The 24,833-nt window shown below is 26.5% G+C and overlaps 1 protein-coding gene across 1 annotated transcript in view; it reads right to left on the bottom strand.

Annotated features, from left to right (window-relative positions):
- Nucleotides 1-24,543, bottom strand: part of LOC123300128 (scavenger receptor class B member 1) — a 123,125-nt gene extending 98,582 nt beyond the window's left edge. Inside the window, exon 1 of the mRNA XM_044882619.1 lies at nucleotides 24,185-24,543. The gene's annotated coding sequence lies outside the window, so the exon portion shown is untranslated. The remainder of the gene's footprint in view (nucleotides 1-24,184) is intronic.
- Between the last annotated feature and the right edge of the window lie 290 nt (nucleotides 24,544-24,833).

The following is a 24,833-nucleotide window of genomic DNA, read 5'->3' as shown; positions in this document are numbered from 1 at the left end:
ACCTAATTTGCGCCCTGGCGGGTAAACAGTGATGTTTAAGGAAAAATATTTACAACAAAAGTTATTTATTTTTTATAAGAAACACTTTTTACATTTAAACTTTTCTTCTATCTTAAACAGTTTACAAGTTGGGTCCAACGGATCCAATTGACCTAAGTAACTCATTTACGAACTCAACCTCACTGTTTACGTCCTAAGTACACAATAAACTTGATATCTCTTTTCATTTTTGAGTTATCGTGTTGACAGATGGACAGACAATCGAATGGTCCTGGACCAAAATTTTGTTGGTAGCATCAATATTTTCAAGCGTTACAAACTTAATATACTTTGATATATTTCATATACATGGTATAAAAAGTACTATATTCATGAAATGTCAACCGTTTTTTAATCATTTTAGCAAACGATTGAATCAATGAATTAAAGCTTTCAAAAAATGATCGCTTTTCTCGTGTACTTTAAAAATTTAAAATTCAAAAAAATTCACTTGAATACAATGAGAGTTCGTGATATAAAATAAAATTGTGTATTAGATTCAAAATTATATGTTTAGAAGAAGTTTGTATACCAATATTATAAGATCTTTACTTCCCGAAGGTAGGTATTATGTATTCACTTGTTATACGAGTTAGTAGTAGAATAAAGTACACCATACAAGTAAAGTATTTTAATGGTACTTCCTTTTTTATACAAGATACATATTACATAATCCATTTATTTATTATGTTTGTATATACCTACATACATTCACACAGTGATAAAATTGTTTTATTAATATTTGAAGGCAATTATTATTTTATAAATAATGATATGTCCAGAATAATATTACTATAATATCTCTTTGTGATGATTATGTAATATTTATGTATCTTATGTTATGTATATATGTGTACTTATAAAATATTTAATATGAAATTAAAATCATTTTAATTACTTCCTAGCGCGGTTTTGATTTCAGAATTTAAGCAAAAAAAAATTTTTTATTTTCTCTAATTTATTGAAAAATAACACTCAGAAAATTGACAGAGTATTGATAAAAATGGGAAGTAAATTATTGATTATATAAAAGATTGCTCATTAAAATACATTTTTTTGTAAATTTATAATAACAAGGGAAAAACTTGGTGGAAGCGATAGGAAATAAAAGTAATTTTAGTTTCCACCATATTTCTATAAATATTTTTATCATTTGGGAGAAAGACTCTATCAACCGATTTTGATTAGAACCTTTTTATAGGTCACTTTATAGACATAGAATGTTAAACAGATGCACGATAAGTTCATTTTTTACGATCCCAGTGCAGAGATCGTAAAATTATACTCGAATATTCGAATTGAATTGTATTAACATGTCTCCGATTTTTTACCATCTATTTGAGCGTGATTGTCTTAAATGAAAGTGGGCATGTTGCTAGAATCAAAGATGACGGATGGACACAATCTATTTAGGTTACAAAAGTACAATCTATTTAGGTTAAAAAGACTACATTTGCGCAAACAGGCAACTTTATGTTGGCTCGTTTTTCTGTTGTTCCTACTCGATCTTCCACTTACAGGGAAAGAAGACGTTTTTATATTTTCTAGAATAATCTGTCAATAACTATCATAAAGCAATTTTTACATGCAAAGGAAGAATGCAGTTAACTATAAATCCAAATAAAATTATATAATAATTTTAAAAGCAATTAATTTCGAAGATACCATTCAGTATGTGCAAATTGTCAATATAATAAAAAACACATCATACTTCCGTATAAAAATAAATCTATCTTTTATAACACAGTCAATTATTAATAGCATTAAATATGTGTATAAATACAATAGTCCACAGTACATGTAGTAAAGATAGTTGTCATTGTTTGACACATGTTAGAAACTTCATATTTAGATTTTTAGAGACTGAAACTTTTTTTACTTGGAAAAATTATCGATTGGGGCTTTCATTCACAGGGTTTGTTAAGAATACTGAAAAATTCTTAAGAAATAGCTTTCGACCAAATTAACTAAAAATTTAATAACAGGTAAAGCCATGCTGAGGAAAAGTATCAATGGAGTCAAAGTTTTCTGTCATTGACTAAATTCGTCTAAATATTTCAAGTTTCAAGGATTGGTTTCTGCATATAAAGTAAAATAATTCATTAAAATTGATTCGCTTATATTTTTCGTTAAATTCTATGCGAAAGAAAGCACTAAAAAGAAATTGTTCTAATTTAAATAACCGTATGACTTTTATCAATAATATCAGGGAAATTTTAGGGATATTTTTCTCCACAAAAATCAATTCATATTTTCGGCAACTAATACAATTAATTGTAGAGAGCTTTACTTTGTGGCAATTGAAGAGAGCTTTACTTAACTCCATAACTAGGATTTTGAAGAAATAAAAGTTCGAATTTTTTTTTCTTAATCCACTATATTATTTGTAGATCATGACTCGGAATTTATATCAAAAACAAAGAGAGAATTCCTATCTGGGAAATAACGTAGATCTCCTTTATAAGGACATTAGATACGATTGTTTCTACCTGGTACTATGGTTGCTACTACTACCAGTGAATATTAGTTGTGGAATTTAAAGCCGTATCACAAGAGCCACACTGCCAACGCTCTGAATATTTCCCCAAATAATCTTCTATGTATACCCTATCAAAAAATTAATGTTTATGTATTAATTAATATGTATTAAATGTGTATTTTCTATTAAATGATATTATATATATTTACATGACTATAGATAGAGACCATTGACTCCAAATATATAATTAAAATTATAAAATTATCATTAAAAATTATTAAAATCATGCAAATCTTCGCAAGCATAAAATTAATGATGTGGTATTTTATTATTTTTTATAATTAAATAAAGTACGAAAAAATTTTGATATCAGACAAAACAGAATGACCGGAATTAGACAATTTAAAATCGAAATTTTTGTGGTATCGAATGACGAACACCCAGTTTTGTAAAATATCGGATAAAATAATATTTTCATTTTTTCGATTATCTTGTTACAAGAACTTTAAAACGTATATTGAATAACTATTAGCTTTGAGGGACAATTAAACATTTTTTGAGCTTCACCAAAGTAAACGTCGTATTTTCGAGAATTTTTTCAAAATAAAAAAATGTATTGAATATGTTTTTATCAATGAAAAAGCACACCTTTACGTACTGTGGTCTATAACCTATACATTCATGTATACATATAATATATTAATTCGATTATTAGTGAAGTGATTAGCATACTTTCTCCAACAGAGTCTTTGTATAATAATAAAATGTATTTATCAAGAAAGAGGCGACGACGACTCAACGTTATAACAATTGTATCTGGTTAACAACAATCGGTTAAATAAACAATAAATATAAAACTATTATTCAATAACATAATTAATGAATTAATTAATTTTATTTTTAATGTTATGTTATAACAATTTAATAATAAAAAGATTCTATTAACGACTGATTAATATACATGTTTATTAAAGCTCTTTGATTGATTTATAATTACTTCCAATCGACAAATTAATCATTATTTTTCTTTGATCAATTAAATATTGATTTTAAAATAAAGTGGAAAACACAATTGAAAAATATTTGCATATACCGAGAGTTTTTTATTTGTTGAAGGTGAAAATATATTTTATTTTGGATTTTACGCAATATATTATGAACATTAAGAGTTAAAATCATTACAACCTTTAAAGTGAGTGATATTCATTAAATGTATTTATATAAGCTAAAATATCAGGACTTTTTATAGCAAACTGTTGTTCTTCTCTATTTCCTTCGGAATACGTTATTAAAAATTTTTCTATAGTATATGATCCTTGATTAACAAAAATGTAATTTTTAAAAATTTTTTCCACTGATCTTTTTCTGGGATCAAATTTGACGGAATTAATGCATTTAAAACGAGATTATCCATTGCATATTTGTTTAATTTTCAATTTTGTATAATTACACAAAAACTATCCAACTATATCGGTACATCTTTGACAAAATACTCTATTTTATGTTTCAAAAGATTGTACTGCTGACCAGGTATACTACTTTTTTACTAACATATGCTTACTATCAACTTTCAATGCGAGTAAACTTTAATCAGAAAAAAGAAAAACGGTAAAGCACTTCTACGTATTGTAAAGTTGTTTCTTGAAAGATCCAACAACTTTGTTTGAAAGATATTTTCAAAAAATCGATCTAAAATTCGATTTTTTCGAATCTATTCTATTTCTCCAAATATATTTCGAATAAAGGTTATAAATAATATATTCGAGAACTACTCAATGTTAGAAAGGACAAATATAAACTTGTTGATGTTTTGATTTCAGAAGTACTTTACTTAAGTCCTCATCCTTACAAACAACACTTTTAACTCTTAAAGCTCCAAGTAGATAAGATCTTCAACAAGCTGTTCTTAATATAAATTTAAAGTTTCCAAAATTTTATTATATCAAATTAAACTCTCTAAGGAAGTTTAATTACTAAACGTTAAATAATAATAATTCCACCTTTAATATTTTATAAACTTTCTTTGTATATCCTTTTGGTAATTAATATATCATTATGGTAATTAATTCTTTGCTACCTATTAAAAAAACCTAATTTTATTTACTATTTTTCTGAATAAAAATAATCAAATTATTCCAATGATGTACATTACGTTTCGAATTAATTAATCCTTTAAATTTCTGTGCTAAATTTTCTTGTTAAAACATGAATGAAATAATTAATCCACTAACTAAATAAAAAATAATTTTAAAAGTATTAAAAATTAAAAAAAATAATTTTAAGTTCACACTTTATATTAAAAAAAAAATTCACGATATCAAAGTTCACAAAATTAGAAAAATAATCACTTTTAAAAATTGTCAAAAACACACGAAAAATACACAGACTCACTAATAAAAAAACAGTCTATTTCACACGTAAAATCACATCTATATTTGCTAAAAAATATTCGACTAGATTAGTAAATTGAAAAAAAAAAAATATGCACATGCACCCGATATTACATTCAGTCACGTAAAAATTTAAAATAAATGATTTAAATCATATTATTTACAAAAATTATTTTTTTATTAAAAAAAATTATGGAATAAGTAAATAGTGGGTACGAAAAGTAGTGGTGGATACAAAATTCTCAATAAAATTATATAAAAAATAAATTTTTGTTTTGTATATATATATATATAACGCAAGTGGTATTAAAATAAATAATTATGAAGACTATCGTTAAAAGTGAGAGACAAAATGTTGATTTAGTGAAAGTTTCATTAGTTTTTATCTCCTTTCATTGCGTGTTCAACAAACACACTCTTATTTTTTTTTATTAATAAATGTTGTGTATATTCTTTAAATAATGCATTTTTAGCAATAATATAAACAACTTATATAAAGTAACCTAAACGTTTACTTAATATTTTTTATAGTTAAAATTTTTTTTGTATTCCTACTCTTAACTGTTTATAGATGGTATAAGTAACCACACTATTTGGAGTGCATGGATGGTGGGGAAGTTGCCTACCTATAAAGAGCCAAGTTGTTTCGTATATTTGTTTTGTGTTAATTAATATTTATATTAAGTGCCAGCCCGTTGAAAAACGTATGGTACACCTCTTGGAAAGTACACTAACATTTTGGAAAGTAGTATGCATAGTTTGGTCATAGTTTTATAGGATCATCTGTCGGCAATCTACTTTTCAATTTTCGATAAGTAGCATAACTTTAAAGATTTTCGAAAGATGTGTGTCAACTTATAGCATAGTTTCCAAATGAAGGATGTTTCACTTAGAATTCTAGCTTTGATAAAAATGGTACAGCAAATAAGAAACACTCTTTATTTACACATGGACCAAAAAATACATAATAATTTTTAATTGTAATGTAAAATTCAATGTTAAAACCCTGAGCCCATCAGATAGAGAGAACCTCACGTTTTTCAATATTGAAATTTATAATAACAAAATGAGCATTCTTGTTTATGTTAACCAACGTTTTTATTTGTATGATTCAATTTGTATAATCAAGCTTTTGAAAAATTTGCTGTATGTTTTGATATACATTTCGATTAAGGGATTTGAGAACGAAATTTGAGGCTTATCCATTCCCTCTTTAATAATGCAACGCAAAGTTGGTTTTTTTCAGTCAATGATTTGACTTTTTTGAAAATAAATTTATTTGTAATTCTTGTAATTTTTACAAAATTCTTCATGGTTTGATTGGATAATTGGCAGCGGACTTTTGACTGAGCACATACAAAATAATTATGATATAATTTTGTAACTATATCGAGTAACAAGATTTTATATATAATTATTTTTTTTTTACCAAATACTAACAATTTGTTTTAAAATCAAAAGTGAATCATTTCAGTTGCGATATATTTGGCTTAGAGATGGAGAAAATAAAAATGTTACAACAACAACGTTTCATATGTTTTTTTATATAAATTAAAATGTAATTCTAATGTTTTTTGATATCATAAACAAACATAAAATATGTAATCTTTGCTTAATTCCTTTGTTCGAGTAATAAATTTTACGTAATTGAATGATTTTATTTTATTTGAACAGTTTTTATTAAGTCGATCCGTTTTTTTTTTACGTTTTTGAACTTGCAAAATATATGTAAACGGTGGGTACCCTAAAATGTTCTTATCAATTTGAATAATTTTTCATAATTATTAACGTTTTGATATTATTAGAAAGAAACAGTTACACATTTTGTTAACACTTAAGGAAAACACTTAATTTTCTTTAAAGTTTTGGAAATCTTTAGAATTACGCAAATTTCACTTCTATGAATCACCAAAGAGAGAGACTTCATATAAAACTCCGTTTCGCAAGAAAAAGACGAATTTGATGCCATTGGTAAATATATTTCTTGGAATTTTGGTGCAACTTAAGTATGCTTAGCCTACAAGTTTTTCCTTTATTAGAAAGTCTTGGCAGGAAAGTCAATCATCCATGGAGCCAGGTACTATTTTATGCGAAAAATCCTCAAATGTTATATATTCGTTTTTGTAATTCTTACTAGAGAAATTAGTATTCTTCCTGTTTGAGAACCTAGGGGCCAGTTCCCCATTAAATTGTAGCTATTTTGTTGATTTTTTTTCATTTTAATTCGTAAACGAAAAATTCTCAAAAAGTTTAAAAAAATTGTATCCTTAATTTGAACGAAAATATTTTTTTTTAGTATACAGATATGACCTATTTGTACTTGGTGCCTCAAAATTCACAATTCAAATTCGTCAATTTATCGAATTCTGTATAAAACAAACATGCAATTTGTAATGCTTCAATATATGTCAAGTTTAAAAGACTTTTCATACATGAACAGTTTATAAAATAGCGTAATTAATTTTTGCAAATAGGAAAGGTTCATTAATTTTCATATAAGTAAAGCTCAAAGACAGGAATAATTTATATAAAATACATAGTTATTTGGTAGTGCCAAATTGGTACATATCTTCATAAAAAACAATTCTAATAAACATTTTAAAAATTTCAATTCGCCCTACATGACTAATTTAATCGTGATTCAATTAAATTAAAAATATTCTACTAACTTTTTTTTTTTTTAAAAAACCCGGTAATTACCATACATAAAATTAATGTCGAAATACTATTTTAAAAAAACACAGAAAATATGACATTAAAGTAGTAAATAACGCGAAAAATGCCTACAGCATCATGCATTATGATGACTCATTGTAAAATGGTATTTTTTGTTTTTTTAATCGACCTCAAAATTTTTACCTATTCAAATTAGTGACAACTAGATTTTCAGTGGAATTAGACAAATTTTTCCAAGTTCCAAATTAAATTAAATTAGGAATTAATGAATTGTTTCAGATTAATAAAATATACATACTTATTACGCACATAACCGGTTTAATAATGAATTACAAAATGCAATCATATTAAAAGTTAAAACACTATAAATTAAGAGAGTTATGTAAAAATTTATAGATTTCAATGATATATAAATAATTATTCTTGAAATTTTACAAGTCGAATGTGTGACAAGTAGAGATCGGATTATGTGATGGATAGGCAAACATCAATCCTGGCACACATTGATAATTTTTAGTAATGTATACTGCAAGATATTATGATATCATATTATGATTTAAAATTTTGTGAAAACTACAAATGAGTGATAAGAAGAGATCGGATTAACTTCTTAGTAACTTCTTTAGCCGTGTTGCGCAATTTTATTATACTAGTTTTTTAGAAGAGAGTAAAAAACTTTGGTGATCTCCATGCTTTGGATTATTCTCATCATCTCGGAAGCGACATACAAATCATGTGACATACATACCACTTTTAGAGCACCTAATATATTTATATAAATGGACCCCTATTTACCCTGGTCGTAGTATAATTTCTGAACGGGTGGAACAATTTCGTTAATTCGCTTTTTTGTTGTGTTAATTTTGGTTAGGAAAAGGTTCTTATGAAAGAAAAATTAAAGACGTTGAGCGGAACATTAGAAAATTTAAGAAAAAATATGAAATGCAATAAATGGTGGGAACGCATATATTAAGGAAGTATTTATTATTACTCATGTATAGTGAATAGACATTTATTAGAGCTATATATACCAGCGCAGCGAGCTCCACTACCGAAAGTTCAGCCTGGCCGAAGGCTTGTCAAGAAATAGTAATAAAGTTTGAGTTTAGCGGGCAGGCTAAGCAGGAGTTGGGCTTTCAGGTGGGCTAAACGGATTTAGCGGGCGGACTAAGCATAGTATAATTGTTAATGAATTGGAAGTGCAGTTTAATTAAGGTAAATAATCGCTGATAAATAGTTACAATTAAATAAACTGTAGATGAAACGAAGTTCACCGGGATTGTGAAAGTAAAAAATGTTGGTATTTTATTATTTTTCAAGGCAGGGAGCGTCATCAGACGCTCCAGACGCCGTTTACCCAATTTATTGGTACGATAGGAACATATACTAAGGTACTTATATTTTATTAATTTAAGTGGATTAATTCAGATCCGATCTTTAATGATAAATGACCATGTATCAAGTTTCATTATGGCAAAAACAGGTGGCAGATATTGTCAATAATTTATTTTCGTCAATTGTTTCACTACATTTAGTTCAAAACCGGGGTATTTAAACTGCATTTTGTGTATATATTTATCTCAAATATTTCATTAATTGGAAGAACTTAAAGATTGCACTATCACGCTATCGATCAAATTTAAACACCAAATTCATTTGCTAGAATGTACTGAGCAGAAATTCAGTTTAAACTCTTAAAACCTAGTTATCCACTATTCTTCATACAGGACGATACTACATTATCTGGGAGAGAATTTTCGTATCAAACTTTTGAAATTCATGAATGAAGTTTTGGTTTAGCGACGCCACACATTATCAAGGAATTAGTGATAAATGCCATTAAAAAAGTAAGAGACAAATTTCAAAAACCAGCAACGCAAGGTTACTTCGTCTTCATTCATGAAAAAATGTTGTTAACAAACAATCGCTTTATTAATTTCAATTGAGAGAAGGACCGGTTTTGAGTCGCATTTTCCCAATTTAAAAAAAAAACATGTTATGAGAAATAAAAATTTTGTTTTCGTTTTCTCGCATTTTCCTACCCGGAAACAACCCAAGCGTACGTAATCACATTTTTATAAAATTTGACCTTATCAACCTATTTTCATAAATTTTCAAAAATAATTTTTTTTTCTTTTTAAATTACGATAATTAAAATAATTTATACACGTTTGTTTGACGTCATTATGTAATGATTGTTACACCTTTTATTCATAAACATAAACAAAAAAATATATATTTTGATGAAGAAACAAAAAAAAAAAATCAAATAACACAAATTAATTACCTGCTTATAATTTATCAATCAATAGTTTTTTTTTTTTTCAAAATAGCTAGAGATAAACAATAATACCTTTAAGGTGTAATAAAAAAAATTAAATTCAATGCCATCTATTGGAAATAGATGTATTTTATGGATGTAAGATGTATTTAATTTTCTCTATATAATTATATTATTTCGCATAATTGACCTTTTATACACTCTTTATTGTTTTTAAAACTCGACAAGAGTTGTATGTGGGTGTATCACCTGTAGCCTCAGAGCTTTCCACTTGATTCAGAGCTTTCCACAGTAAGTAATTATTGGATTGAAGTAAACATGTTTACTTGGCCATCGATGTTTTTATAACAAGAAATAATTTCTTGAATCAATGATCTCGATAATTAATTCGAACAAAAGTATGAATGCTGAAGATTTTCTTGAACCAAGAAATTACGTACTTGCTACCATGTTAAGAACATATTTTGTTACAACTATAATTTTTTTTGAACTGTATTGCCGTCAATGAAGCAGTAACAAGGTTTTAATCGAAATTTTTGGCTAGCCTAAGATTAAAAAGGGATCTCATACCACGAGCGAACAAGGTCAGTTCTTACTTCAATAATTTTTTTTAACACCAGAGGCGGTAAAAGGGTTACATTGAGGGGCGAATAAGAAAAAAATGGATAATTGGGAGGTATATTAATTAATAATGACCCGTTTGTAATGGCGAGTATTTTGTACGAGCCGTTTTGATTGAGATGGCAATATGGTCTAAGAGTATATGGTCGATCTTCACTCATCTGATAACCAGATGAGACATATTTTTTATGAAATTTTATAGATTTTATAGATAGACGTGCTTTTCATAGTTTTTCAATCGAAAAAAGACTATTTATTTCCGGAATTAGTTTATTTTTCTTCTGATCAATTTCGATTGGTTAACAGATACTTGGTAGTCGAAATAACAGATCGGTGTTATTACCTACATTGACTTACCTGTTCATATGGTATGAACAGATCTACACCAATCTGTTAACTATAAGAAATTGACATCAAAAGGTTTTGACTGAAAAAACTGTTAATGGAAAAAATTTATTAAAATTAAAGGCTATGCAGTCTCTTATAAATAATCCTTCTACATGATCGCAAAAAAAAAAAAAAAAAAATATATATATATATATATAACATTGCGTTCTTCTCAAATCGAACTTAGCCAGAATATCCCACTTATACTTTTTTAACAGCACTTTTGATCTTTATCTAGTTTTACAAGTTGTGTATAAACCGCAATAATAAATAACTCCACTTGTTACAGTCATATTCAAATTTGCTATCTTGAGTATCCGTTATCCTTGTAAATCGAACCGGTAACAGACTCTAAATATATATAAAATGCCTATCTACAAACAAGTTTGAATCTTTATTATAAAGCAGTAATATTTAAAAAATAATAAAAACAAAAAATAGTATAATAAAAGTATTCAATGCAAAGATTGGCTAGACAGCCACTTAATATGATGATGGTATTAAAATATGAAGGTAGAAGGTATTTCTTTCTGTTATAACTGATTTTTGTTTTTGTTTTTCAATATCGAAGTCAGTTTATATCCTACACATAATTAATCATAAAGAAATCTGCATTTATAAATGCATTAGCATGTACAGGTTGTCACTAACTCTGATAATCAATTACCATTTCTGCTCGAAGCGTGAAAATAAATCGAAATTTTTGCGTCTGCGTGAATATCTATTATGTTAGTTTTCAGAAGGTCACTGATATCCTAAATCTGAATCTGAGCCCCTTACTCTATATTCGAAGTCACCTTATGCTGGGAATGAATTTCTTCTCTCGAAACAATTTAAGCCAGTATAAAATACTATTCATTCCCATTCAAGAACCCTGAGGAATTTAGAAAAAAACACATTGGAAAATTTCAAAATGACTTTTAAAGGGCAAGGATAGCATAAGTAAATAAAACATAAATTAAGAGCCTAATTTTTATCAAATAAATTGTTTCTAAGGAGAATTTCTCAAAGAAAGATATCATAGATAAATTTTGAGTTCAGAGTCGAATTTTCCTTACCCAAATCCTTTTCACTCTACTAAATTGTTGCTCATTTTCCTCTAGAATGCTCAACGGTATTTAAAAACCAGTATTAATTAAGTGTAGGAGAATTGAGAAGCTGAGATTTTCATGTTATACACCAAATTATGAAAAGTTAATCGATTTTGTCTGAGTAAAGCATACAAATTTTGAGTGGAGAGTCAAACATGCAAAAAAATTTTATTTTATTTTTTTTTCATTTCAAGTACGCGGCTGATGTTTTGTGAGAATGTTCAAGAAACCTTTCAGTATTAATTTAAACTGTACATCAATCTTTTCGGCCTAATTTTCTAGGATATTGTCAACGAATTACTGGCTGATTTTTTACATTCAAAATTCTGTTCTGAACGTAATTTAAAAATTCAGCCACGTATCAGACCGTTGCTTTTATCCGATCAACCCTTCGAAGTTGAAGGAGACTTGAACCGCTAGTGTCCTCGGTTGCCTGTTTCTAACATTCTGACAAAATATCAGTCACGTAGCTGCCCGTTGAAAAATTACAAAAACAGTTTTTTTTTTTTTGCATATTTGGCTTTTCTCTTTGACCTACGGTCCCTGGTTGTCTAGTTGATGTTCCAGCATCTGTTAGAGTAACCATCAATCTTTATTTTCCGCAACAGAAAACTCACGAATCTATTCGGGAGTAAAACTTGCATGTATATCCTAGGATATAATAGCCATTTATATTTGTGCATTGAAATCTTTGTCATATGTATATGTTTCGTACTTATTTTTACGTGGATGTTTGATTTGTTTAACAACTTTGAGGGACAGCCTGTACTTAAGTTTGTTTTTATCTTTTATAGAATGCTTTATGAAAAGAAACCTTTTTTTAGAATGAGACTTTCTAGTTTGTAAAATAGTTTTTGTATTTTATTTCGCTGTATAGCATCACTAACCTATATACTAACAATACTAAATAATATAAAAACGTTTATATGTATATATAAAAAAGAAAACCGTTGGTTCTAATATGTTTTTTTTAAGATAAAATGTTCAATTTTTCTGCATATCTGTTATTATTGCACTGAATGCACAAAAACCGATATCTAGTGTCATAATAATAATCTTTTGTGTGCAAAAACTCCAGAAAATAATATAAGTATAAGCATTACATTACACAATAAATCATTAAAATTTTATGGCAATAACTTTAATAAACAAGTAAAATTGTTCATTATTTTGTAATTTTGTTCACGATATATATTATTAACCCCCGAACTAAAAAAAAGGGGTGTTATAAGTTTGACTTCTATGTGTGTGTGCCTGTCTGTCTGTATGTGGCATCGAAGAGCCTACACGGATGAACCGATTTTAATTTTTTTGTTTGAAAGGTAATATAATGTAGAGTGTTCTAAGCTATGTTTCAAGTGCGAATTAAGGGTTCCGTACCCGAAAAAACTAAAATTGGGTATAATCTTCCAAATCAGCTCAATTTAGAAAAGGCTTTCAGGAAAAAGGCAATTAAATGGAGAGTGTTCTTAGATATGTTTCAAATGCAAGTTTGGGGCTCCGTAAAAATATTTTAAAAAGCGATTAAAGTGTTTTCGCAGTGAAATGTGGCTTGGTTTTGCAAGTACCTAATAATTTCATTTTTCAAATTATGAAATTCTAATTATAAATTCTATAATTAATGGACTCATTTAAAAAAAACGCAGTTCTTTCAAAGTTCTTTCGATAGTTCCCATGACTGCCTACCATTCTTTTTTTTTTTTGTATATGTACAAATGAAACTACTTCTAATGTCACTTATAATTTCAAGTTCAACTGTTTATTTATGAAATAATAATTTTAACAATAACAAAATTTAAATGCCTGAATAATTCCCAGAATGGAATTTTGGTAGCAAAATTAAATGTAATTTGTTCTCATTAAATTATTAAAAGATATTATCTGCATTGAAGTATTTTAACTATACCATATAGGCATACGAATTTAAATTACTTAATTTTAAGTAAATTACTAACAGTAGTGATGCCGAGAGACGAGAAAAACGAATCGATGCAAGAATAAATCAACCAGAAATGACACGAGGATATATTTCTGATTTGAAATAAATATTCGAAATCCAAGCGATAGATTTTTTAATCAACCACTGTAGATCTTTCTTTATCTAAAACACCAAAAAATGTGCTTATCTAAAACAGCTCTTTTAATTGTTTACTTCGAACTTTTATAAGTGTTATTAACAAAAATTGGCAATCATTTTTATATTTCATTTTTTTTGACATTGAATATCACACGAAAGCTTCTTTTTGGTTGCAAACTAATGTAGAAACCACACAAAAAGAAATAATTATATCGTTTTATTTACAGAAATAAGACGAGATGATAGAAAACTTTCACAAGTTGAAGCAATTCAAGAAGTGTTGCATCGTATCGCGGCAACACTAATTCAGATAACTTTAATAAATTAAAAATAGTAAACATTTTATAATACTTGGACATGTTTTACGTTTTATTTACTTACTTATGAATAAATAAATAATTTATGCAAATGGAAACATAAAGCACATGTTGCGATTATTCTTATTTATATTTAAATGCTAAAAAAATTCTATTAATGCGATGCTTTGTTATAAAACTAAAACTGGCTTCAAACGATTTCCACTAGAGTTTGATAATATAGTCACATGATGTATTATTGTAAAGTCGCTACAAAAATTGGAAGTTTAACACCTACAACAGCGAAGGTCAAAACCGTTCGCAGTATACCTGACGATTACCTCTCATTCGAAACATGATGAAATTTACGCATATATACAGCTGAAATTTTCAAATTCCATTTAAACCAACTTGAATTTTCATTCAATAATTTTGTCAATTTAGTCCAAATTTTAATTTTTTGACTTTATAGTGATGTATCGATTCTTAGAGTATGTAGTGTAGGAAAAAACGATGACGTCAATCTAATTAACGAACAGTAAATAGGAACTTTCATTGAACAGTTAATACGATTTTAAGAGTCCATGTTTAAGACATGAGACGACAAGTGTAAAATCGACAGATTTAATTCAAACAATTTTCAGTGTAGGGCCAATCCCATCTGACGCTTAAACCTCCCACAGGAGTCCTTAACTGCAAAATAACCAAATTGTATTGTTATGACAAATCTTAGGTTAAAGGTCTCCGAACAAATTTTAAGCAGATTGCAGCATAATTTTTGCAAAAAAAATTGTAGTTAAATTAAGATATACAAAAGCTAATGTCAAAGCGAAAAGCTTTAATAACGCTGAAAAGGCTTAAATGAAATTTTAAAAAATTTTCTAGCCAAGTAAAGTCTCGTTCATTTATCAATGTCTTCGATTTATCGAAAACACCATGGAATTCTTGCTCAATAATTTCTAAATTATAATCTTTTTATTTGCATTTTTCCTTAATCGATGCAATTATTTCTAAAAACAAGGGCTACATGAAAATTTCATATAGCTTCACAGTCAAAAAAAACATGAAATAACAAGCAAAACAGAAAAAATATATATAGGCAATTAGTTAATTAGTCAAGTATTCACAGCTATAAATTTTTCACAATAATTCACAGCTATATTGTTTTCAGAGAACTGATATAAAATTCCTTTTTTTCTTCGATTACAACAGTTTATTGCTCTAGGTACTACTTGTAAGAAAATAATAAACCATAATTGAGAAAACCTCAACATGATACTTTATGGAATAATTTATGAATTGGATGTACATTTTTCTTCTTTTTTTTTCTTAACAGAATGAAATCATACATTAAAAGGTATTGCTACTATAAATTATTCACATAAGTGCATTCTGCTTTCTTGAAATTTTTATTCTATAAAAGATGCAATGCAATTCTTGAAAATAATTCGCATAAGATTAGACCTTCTGATTTTCCAAAAATAATTTTGCATTTCTGAAAAATTTCTTTGATTGCAAATTTTTATTATCTCTAATAGCAATCGACTTTTTACGAATTTCATTTTTTTTTAATAAGAATATTTCTGGTCCCAGTCAAGAATTTCTGTCGTAGACAAAAATTAATTATTAATTATTGATAACAAATTCTTTAACAATATTTATTACAGAATTGTTTGCTTTAGCTAAATTTAAGTACCTGGTTCCCGTATTCTAACAGAATTTTAGTTTATTTTGTGATAAAAAATAAATCTTTATTACTTTCTGAAAATATAATCCCTTTTAATTAGCCTAGAAATATTTTTAATCCGCCCTAGTTTAAAAAATTTTAATCCAATCCGATCCTTTGATTTAAAAAATACTCATCGTTTAACCATGAGTGGACATAAATAGAAAACTTAGCATAGTTAGCTACTTAAACAATGATTTTAAGTTTAAACCTATCCTAATTTTAGAAAGCTTTTAAATTAACGGAACGTGTCACATATCAAAAGACAGTGTTCGTTATTATATCTTTTGCTGAAGTTTTGATTTCCAATACTTCTTCTTAAAGTTTATATTCATTAACTCAGGAACTTTTTTTACAAAAATTAAATTATTAATGCGATTATACAAAGAATGTTGTATGAAGTTTTAATCTTTAAAATTTGTTTCTATTAATATACAATTAAAAAAAAAAAAATTTTAATTTTTTTGTTATATCAAAGGAATTTCTCTTAAATGCATTATTTAATTTTAATCAAACAGGTAACAAATTTTGAGTAAATATATATTCGTTTAATTCTTAACACCTTATTTCGTACAATTTAACAGGAAATACAACCTATGAATAAAAAAAGAAACTACTGGCGTTTATTACACCATGTTGAATGGCTTTTTTGAAATATTTTTTTTCCAAAACCTTTTTTATTTAATACAATTATATAATTTATAATCAAAATATTTTGATTATTTATATTTATACATATAAATGTCTTTATAAAAGCGCAGAAATTTGAAAATATCGAGTTTTTTTCTCCAAAACTCTTTCAATTAAAATTATTTTGATTTATATAGAAATGAATGTTTTTATAAAAGTGTAGAAATATGAAAATATCGAGACTATTTCTACGATTTAAAAATCGGTAAAGCTTACTTATGAAATAATAATTAAACATTAATACATAATACGACATTAAACTATTTTAATGGATGCGATACCTCAAAATTGATTAAGATTTTTTGTCCATACAAGTTACATGAAAAAATTAAAGAAAAGATTCTTTTTTCAAGATGTAAAATGTAATTTTATTGAAAACGTAAAGCAACATTAAGCAGGATGTTTAAGAAACTTTCGTGTTTGAATTTACTAAATTAACATTAATTTCTACTTCAAGTATATTAATCTTGATTAACCAGAATTTTTACATAAATTTAGTTAAAGTTTAAAATATTATAAGACAATTAAAATATTTTAAAATTGTTATTTTTTCTAAATGTAAATAATTTGAATTCTTTTAAAAAGAATATTAAAAAATTAAAAAGTGTTTTAGAAGGTGGGTACTGCTTTTATTTAGTTATTTACTATTTTTCGAGTAATTTTATATTAACCTTTTTCAAAATATTACCAAAAGTAAAAAATATATAATTATTATATTTACCTCAGTAGAATCATTGTCTGGATCGGCCATTATGCTTCTTGTATAATTTAAAAATAAAAATTTAAAACAATTAAATCACTATGATGAATCACAAATGAAACATATTCTGATAAACATTTATGGCAACAATACATTTTACCAAAAAATTTGATCAATCATTATTGTAAGATTAATATAAACTGGCTCCCCTTTGTACCAAAAAAAAAAGAAATATTCTGAAGATTAATAATATTGACTTGGTATTTTTATTTTTATTTTTCAAATGGAATATTACCAAGATCTTCGACGGACGCTTACGTAGATTCTATTTCAAAGTATATGGCGTTCTTCTTAAATCATAAAAGATGATGATGGGTCATTTAGGTTTATCCTTTTTTAAAATAATAGAAGGTGAATAAAAATTTTTCCATTAATTTATTCCATGATCAGTTAGATCATATGTACCAATACGCAATATATTTTCTTAAAATATATTGACATTTCAATTCTATGGTTTTCCCATCTATAAATTCACATGTTTGTTAAAATAGAGTTAACCTTAAACATTTCACGTATAATTAGAAAGTAGATGAAGCTCACACAATGCCACACAAGGCGTTCCAAATCACTAAATTTAATAATTATCAAATTTTAAAATGACCTTTCATTTAAAGTATGTTTGATTAGTCCTCCCACTACTTTGTCATTAGATCAAAGTTCAGAATATATTGTAAACCCTGTTTGTAATAAAACCGGTACCAAAGGTCTGGGGTCAATAAAATGTAAAATACCTGAGCTATGGAAATCAGTGCAATTCAAATTGGCAGGTCATATTATTATTATAAAGCAGCCCTGGCTATTGGTTTAACTTTGAAACGCCTTAGAAGATGTCAACCCTAGTATCCTCTAAAAGAAGATATAATTTATTTGTTTAAATATTTAAAAGTCAGCCTTACAAAAATTAGAATTTCTAATAAATTTTACTAAAAAATGGTAAACAATTAAATAGTAATTATCAGCTTTAAGGCAAAATTTCGCGTTTATTATGGCTTTAATAGAAAAGTTAAATATTGTAAAATCACGAATTTTATTAATAAACCTCCTGTAGGACATATATCCTTAGAGATTTTACACACAAAATTTTTTTTTCCTTGAAAAATTGCTTGCAAAATGAGCAGCGGAACAATTATACCAAACATACTAGATTACTAGACTAATATTCTAGTACTCCGACACGCATTTTTAATAAATTACTCAACGCTCGATCGACAAAGCTTTAGGACAAGCAAAGGTGTTTCATACTTAAGGTTAAGCTTATTGATGCTACTTTAAAGGTATATCAGCATATACATTCTTTTATTAAGGTTTAAGAAGCCTTTTTATCTGACTGGCAAGAAGTCAAAAATTTTCCAGGCCCTAATTTTCTTATTTTTCAGCTATACAAGCCGTACTTAAGTTATTATCGTTACAGTGATATCCGTCTCAGATTTTGATTCTGGTTTATGTCTTTGATATTTTTTCTGTTACAAGTGCTAAAAGTTTTTTGTTGTTGATATAATTTGTGTAAAGAATAAGGAATTTTAATCTTTTGAACTTGAAAAAAAAGATCATAATCATTAAGATAAAAAAAATATTTATTTGACGTAATAGTTAATATTTTTGTTTTTCAAATCATCGAACTTTAAAACATAAACATTTATGATTCTAATTATTATTATCGTTTTTGTGGTTTTCTTTGTTGATTGAATAATTGCCCAAAATTTTATTATTATACCCACTAATTTTTTTTTTTTTTCAATACTTAATAAATAATCCATAAATTTGTTTACTATTTTTATATAGTTCCCATTAAAATTTTCCATTAGTTCTTAAATAATATTAAGCGTAGTTTTGAATATGTAAAAAATTTGAAAAATGTAAATTATGGGTTTCGGATAAAAATTATATAAAAATTGTTTATGTTGCTTTTGCAGTTTTCTTGTTATTGTTTTGTAAGTTAATTATTTGTAATTATTTGTAAGTATATATATTGGAAAATAATAAAAGACTTAATCAATTATATTTTGTTTTTTACTTTTTTTATTTTGTTTTTTGTTTTTCTTATTTTAATACTTTCAGATTTGTAAACATAAGTTGTTACATTTTAGTGTCTAAATTCTGTCGATGTACTGAATACATAGTTAGATACTGCGAATAGTCTGTAAAAATTCAAAGAAAATGTAAATTTAGAAAGATGAGTGCAAACAAAAATTTCACAAATTTTCAGTTGGGATTTATTTTTAAATTTCTATATTTAAGTTATATTGCTATTTTCAGAATTAACAGGTTTGCTTGGGAAAATAAGAAAAACCGAAGCGGGGATAGGGTTTGTGTTCTGTGTAACGGAATTGAAACAATTGAACATCTTATAGAGGAGTGCTATGGGACAGTAGGGAATGAAAGAGACGATCTTTACAGTCGCGGATTGAATAATACGAAATTGATTTTGGACGCTAAGAATATTGTAGATCTTAAAGCAGTGTATAAATATTTGCGTTTCATCTTGGACAAGCGCCCACAATTTCTTTGAATTTCAGTTTGCCTTGTAGTACTTGTGACCATATTTTATTTTATTTTATAATTCATTTATTTCTGATTGGACATTTGGTTTAAAATTTCTATTATTTATATTTTTCATGATGTTTCTTTTTGTAATATGTTATCTTTCAGTTTTATTCTGATTTTTTGTGTATAAGTTATATGTTAATTCTATGTATTACTTTGATTAGCCAATTGGCATATCAATAAAGTTTATTATTATTATATTTAAGTTAAAAAAACTTTTGGGTACAGATTGGAACTCGTTTATATGGGCATATTTGAATGAATAGCTAATAACATAGGAGATATATAGATATATAGATACAGAAAAATATTTTGGTATATCGAACGCGTAAGGTGAGCCAGTTCGTTTTATGGCCGGTTACGTCAAAACTTCACTCATCAGTTTGTTTTTCTGCCAAATCCGTATATAGTTTTGCGAAAACTATACATATTTCGAACGAAACATTTTTAGTACTTTAATGATAGATATTTTTGTTTTTCCAAGTTTCGTTATATCTTTCATGAAGTTTTGGTAGTTTGTTAAATAATGGGGAAGGTTTTCTATATCTCGTTTTTTTTTATATCTGGTAGAAAACTGATGGAACACGACTTTAAATAAGAATAATATTTTTTAAAGTTCTAGAAAATTCATAAAAGATTCAATACAAATTTGAAACTGTGTTCCAAGTTTACCAAAACGCTTCTTTCGACGTATATTATTATTGAATATTAAATAAAATTTACTCGATATTATAAATAGAAAAATATGATTAAAAAGTATATTTTTAGCTCTTTAGTACATTAAAAAAATTAATTAAAAAACTAGTTTTAGAAAAATTCCTTTCGTATTTAAATAAGTTTTTTTATGTGATTTACTCTCAATTGATTCAAAGTGTTAGCTTACAAAAATGAGAAAAGTTTGTTTCAAAAAATTTTACAGAATCTTAAGAGCAATTATTTCTTTATCATTTATATTGGCAGGAAGCGTCACGTCGACCACTCAAACAGTATATTTCCATAAAGATCTCACATCGCTAGTATTCTTAATCTTTGACTACAATACATTTTCTACGCCTCCGTTATTATAAACCACTAGCTTAGTTTTCTTAATGTTTTGATTGTAAGTCGCAAAGTTCAACCTATTTTAATGAAAAAGATCATATAAAACAAAAAAGATGAAATATTGTGCTTGACTGCGGAAATATGGAACAAGCTTTAAAAGTGTTTTTAGTATGTTGATTATTGAAAGAATAATTAAAAGTATATTTGTACATACAATACAGAATAAAGTGCGAAAAAATTGACCTTTTCTAAAAACTTTGTTCCATTTCTATGGTGTATAAAATGCCTGCTACCTTTTATACACAAAAAGTAAAAAATAGTATAAAGATTTCAAAATAAAATAAAAACTAAACTCGTTTAGTATCAGCGTGCGTCTACTACAATAGCAAGAGACTCGGTAGAATAATGGCTGAGCCGCAAGTATGAATTGGGGTCACCCAAATTAATTTCTTCTTTTAAAGCATATCTTTCTTCAGTTGTTGTGGGATAATTAATCAGTTGATTAACGATATCCATGTAGAAAAAAGCTTGTCTCTTCATAGTATCAAGATTTTTATATTAAATAAAAACTCAGTTTGTAATATCCGTGTCGCTTTTGGTGCTAAGATAAGGTGAGATTTAGCAGAATATCACTTAACAGCGAAGCCTCGAGTATGAACTGATATCAAATCAGCGGGGATCTCCCGTATCAATATCTATTTTTTAAGCATGTAATGAAACTGTTTTGAGATTACGAATCAGTTGACAAAAAATATCCATGTATAAAATTCATCACATAAATTATTATAATCATAAAATATTTTCTTTAATTTAAATTACTTTAAATTTTTTAATTCCAATAAATTATAGAATATTAATAAAAAAAACAATAATAAAATCTTTCAGTTTTGTAATCCACATATTGCCATTTTTATGATGCACCCAGATTCGAGTTATATACCTCGAATTAATTAAAGAATAACTTGTTTTTCAATTGTTATCATGGAATTCTTCAGATGGAATATATTTGAGTTTATGTGATTAAATAATAATTTTTTATAATTGCCTTTGTAAAACTTCAATAAAACGGATGAAATAAGAGCGCTTACGTCGGGGAAAATTCTTTGATTCAATTTCTTTTGTATACTCTTGTTCGAAAGACATCCCTAAGAATCATGAGCTGGTTTGACCAAAATATAGTCCGACTTTTTGTAAATTATCCTTTTTTAAATCTTTCTTAAAATCTAAATGTCTTTGATGACTTTGTCGAAAAATTTATTGTTCTCCTATTATAAACGATTTAATGTATAGAAAATTTCCAGAAGGGCAATGTTCAATGTTGAAACATAAAGTTTTTAAATGAAATTTTTGAGACAAATTTGTTAAATAATCTTTGAACATCTCTTTACAAGATTTTGTAGAGTGATTATAGATTTTTGCATTCCATAATAATTCTCAATGTGTAGTTGTTATAACAAAAGATCTTTTATTTAATAATTAAAAATTAAGTCTTTTGAATTAAGCAATCTGTAAGTACTTTGAATATCTTTAGTATTGATTTTGAAGGCTTGAAAATGGCCATTCTGTAGTTTTTCTATCCATTAAAGTGTAATAACTTCTTGATGTTAAGTGATCCAAAAACTGAAAAATTAGACAGCTTCAAAAAAAATTTTGCCTGGCAAACTTTTGGTTTGTAAGGAGCATCTATCGAATATGAATATCTCTTTTTTCAAAAATGAAAATTTCTCTTTCTATTTTTTAGGTAAAAACTACACTGTTGAAATTTTGGAAAATAATTTTAAGAAGTTTTATGTTTTATAGTGGTGCAAAAACATTCAAACGAAAATATAAATATTTCAACAGAACAGACTACTTTTCTGGTTAATAAGTAATATTTTTCCATCCGGGATTCTTGTAGCTAGTAGAAATTGAGTGGAAACTATCCAATTTTTTATGTACATAATTTTTTAAAAACATTTGCATTTAGTAATTTTTTGCTGGAATTTTTCTGTGGTCTTGACAAGAGCTTATATAAGATTATAATATTTAATGATAACAATAAATTTAATTCATATTTACGGAAAAGAATTATTCACCGGTTTTCATATAGTTTTATGCATAAACCTATCATACTTAATAATAATTAGGTACAGAGTATCTCAAAACTGGGTCTTAACTTGGGTCTTTTAACATGAAACTTTGTATATAAAAGTATATAAAGCTAGCTAAGGAAAATACATCATAGCTTCGAGTTAAAATATATTTGTTCTAAACTTGATTGGTTGTATTGGCTGTCCACGTAGAAAACACTAAGGCTATAAGACCCACTGAGATATCTACATATCTTGAGTTGATTATATTTTTGTTTTTCATTTATTAAAAGAGGCTACGTGCACTTTTTTCATGTACGAAACATGCACTTCACGAGTCTCTCAAAACTAATTCAATTAGTTTTTGTTGTAATGATGGAAATTGAGCCGGAAATCTTAGGTATACCGGAAATCTTAGGTATAATTTAGATATAGCAAGCGACAGTTTTTAATAATATTTTATTCTATACCTATTTATACCTTAAAGTTTAAAATAAATCAAAATATGGGAAAAATTTTGGTACAAATTTCGATGGAATAAATTCTATTATTTTGTCCTTTAAAATTGTTAAATTCGAATATATTACAACCAATTAACTAAATTTGTGAATCAAGTCACTATAAAAAAGGTAATTTTCAAAAAAGTTGCAGATGATAAAACGATAATTTAATTGAAATTGTTGAAAAAAAGTTCGAAAATCAGGAATATAAATATTATATTTAAATATAGATATGCGTGGTTCTTCCGTACAGTTCTTTCTGCTTACTTTAATTGGTGATAAATATACAGACAATTTCGTATACACAGTTGTATACCGACATTTTCAATCGTAGTATTTGAATTGATAATTCAAAATATCAACTAGACTGAGATTTTATCGAAAGCTGGTGCGTAAAAAACTTTGAAATGAAATTATTTTTAAATTTTTGTTTAGCTAGCTTGATTTTTCTTTTTAAAGTACTCGGATTTAAGAAAGTATTATATAAAAATATTAAAATAAAAAAACAGAAACTTACCTATTAAAAAGATAGAAGAAAAATCGATAAAAACTGTCACAAACTAGTTCTCATTTTCATAGTCACGTAAATGTATATTTGCAACAAAAAAACATAAATCACAATAATTTTTAAAAAACAAACAAAAACAATTCACACTAATATTGTTCATTAATCAACAATCTACCGTAAATTTTAAAGAAAATTGTTGATAATATTTGTTAAACAACTTTTTCTTATAACAATTGGTATCAATTATCATTCAAAGAAGAAAATAGGAATAAAATAAATAATGTAACTACATTTATTTCTTGTAAAGATGCTCTTGTATAATCATATTTCTATATATGTTTGACTTTTGATTATAATCAGCAAATATAAATAAATAAATGATAATTTACGTTTTTTGTAATAATTAGTTTTATTCATCTACCTTACTTCTAGGCTGATAATGAAATAATATTCATCAATTGCTTATATGATAGTTATAAAAGATAATTTTTATAAACTACCTATTTACATATTATATACAACAAAATTGTTTTTGTACAATTGACGGGGCTTTTAAACGCCATAATTATTATTATCTTTTTAGTAAAACCTATAGGGTGACCAAACACACCATTATGGATTTTATTTGCTACGAACACGTTAGTTACTTGATAGTATA

Source organism: Chrysoperla carnea, chromosome 5 (genome assembly GCF_905475395.1).
Source record: "Chrysoperla carnea chromosome 5, inChrCarn1.1, whole genome shotgun sequence".
NCBI classification, from domain to species: Eukaryota; Metazoa; Arthropoda; class Insecta; order Neuroptera; family Chrysopidae; genus Chrysoperla; species Chrysoperla carnea.
Note: the sequence above shows the minus strand (reverse complement) of the source record. Positions and strands in the feature narration are given on the sequence as shown.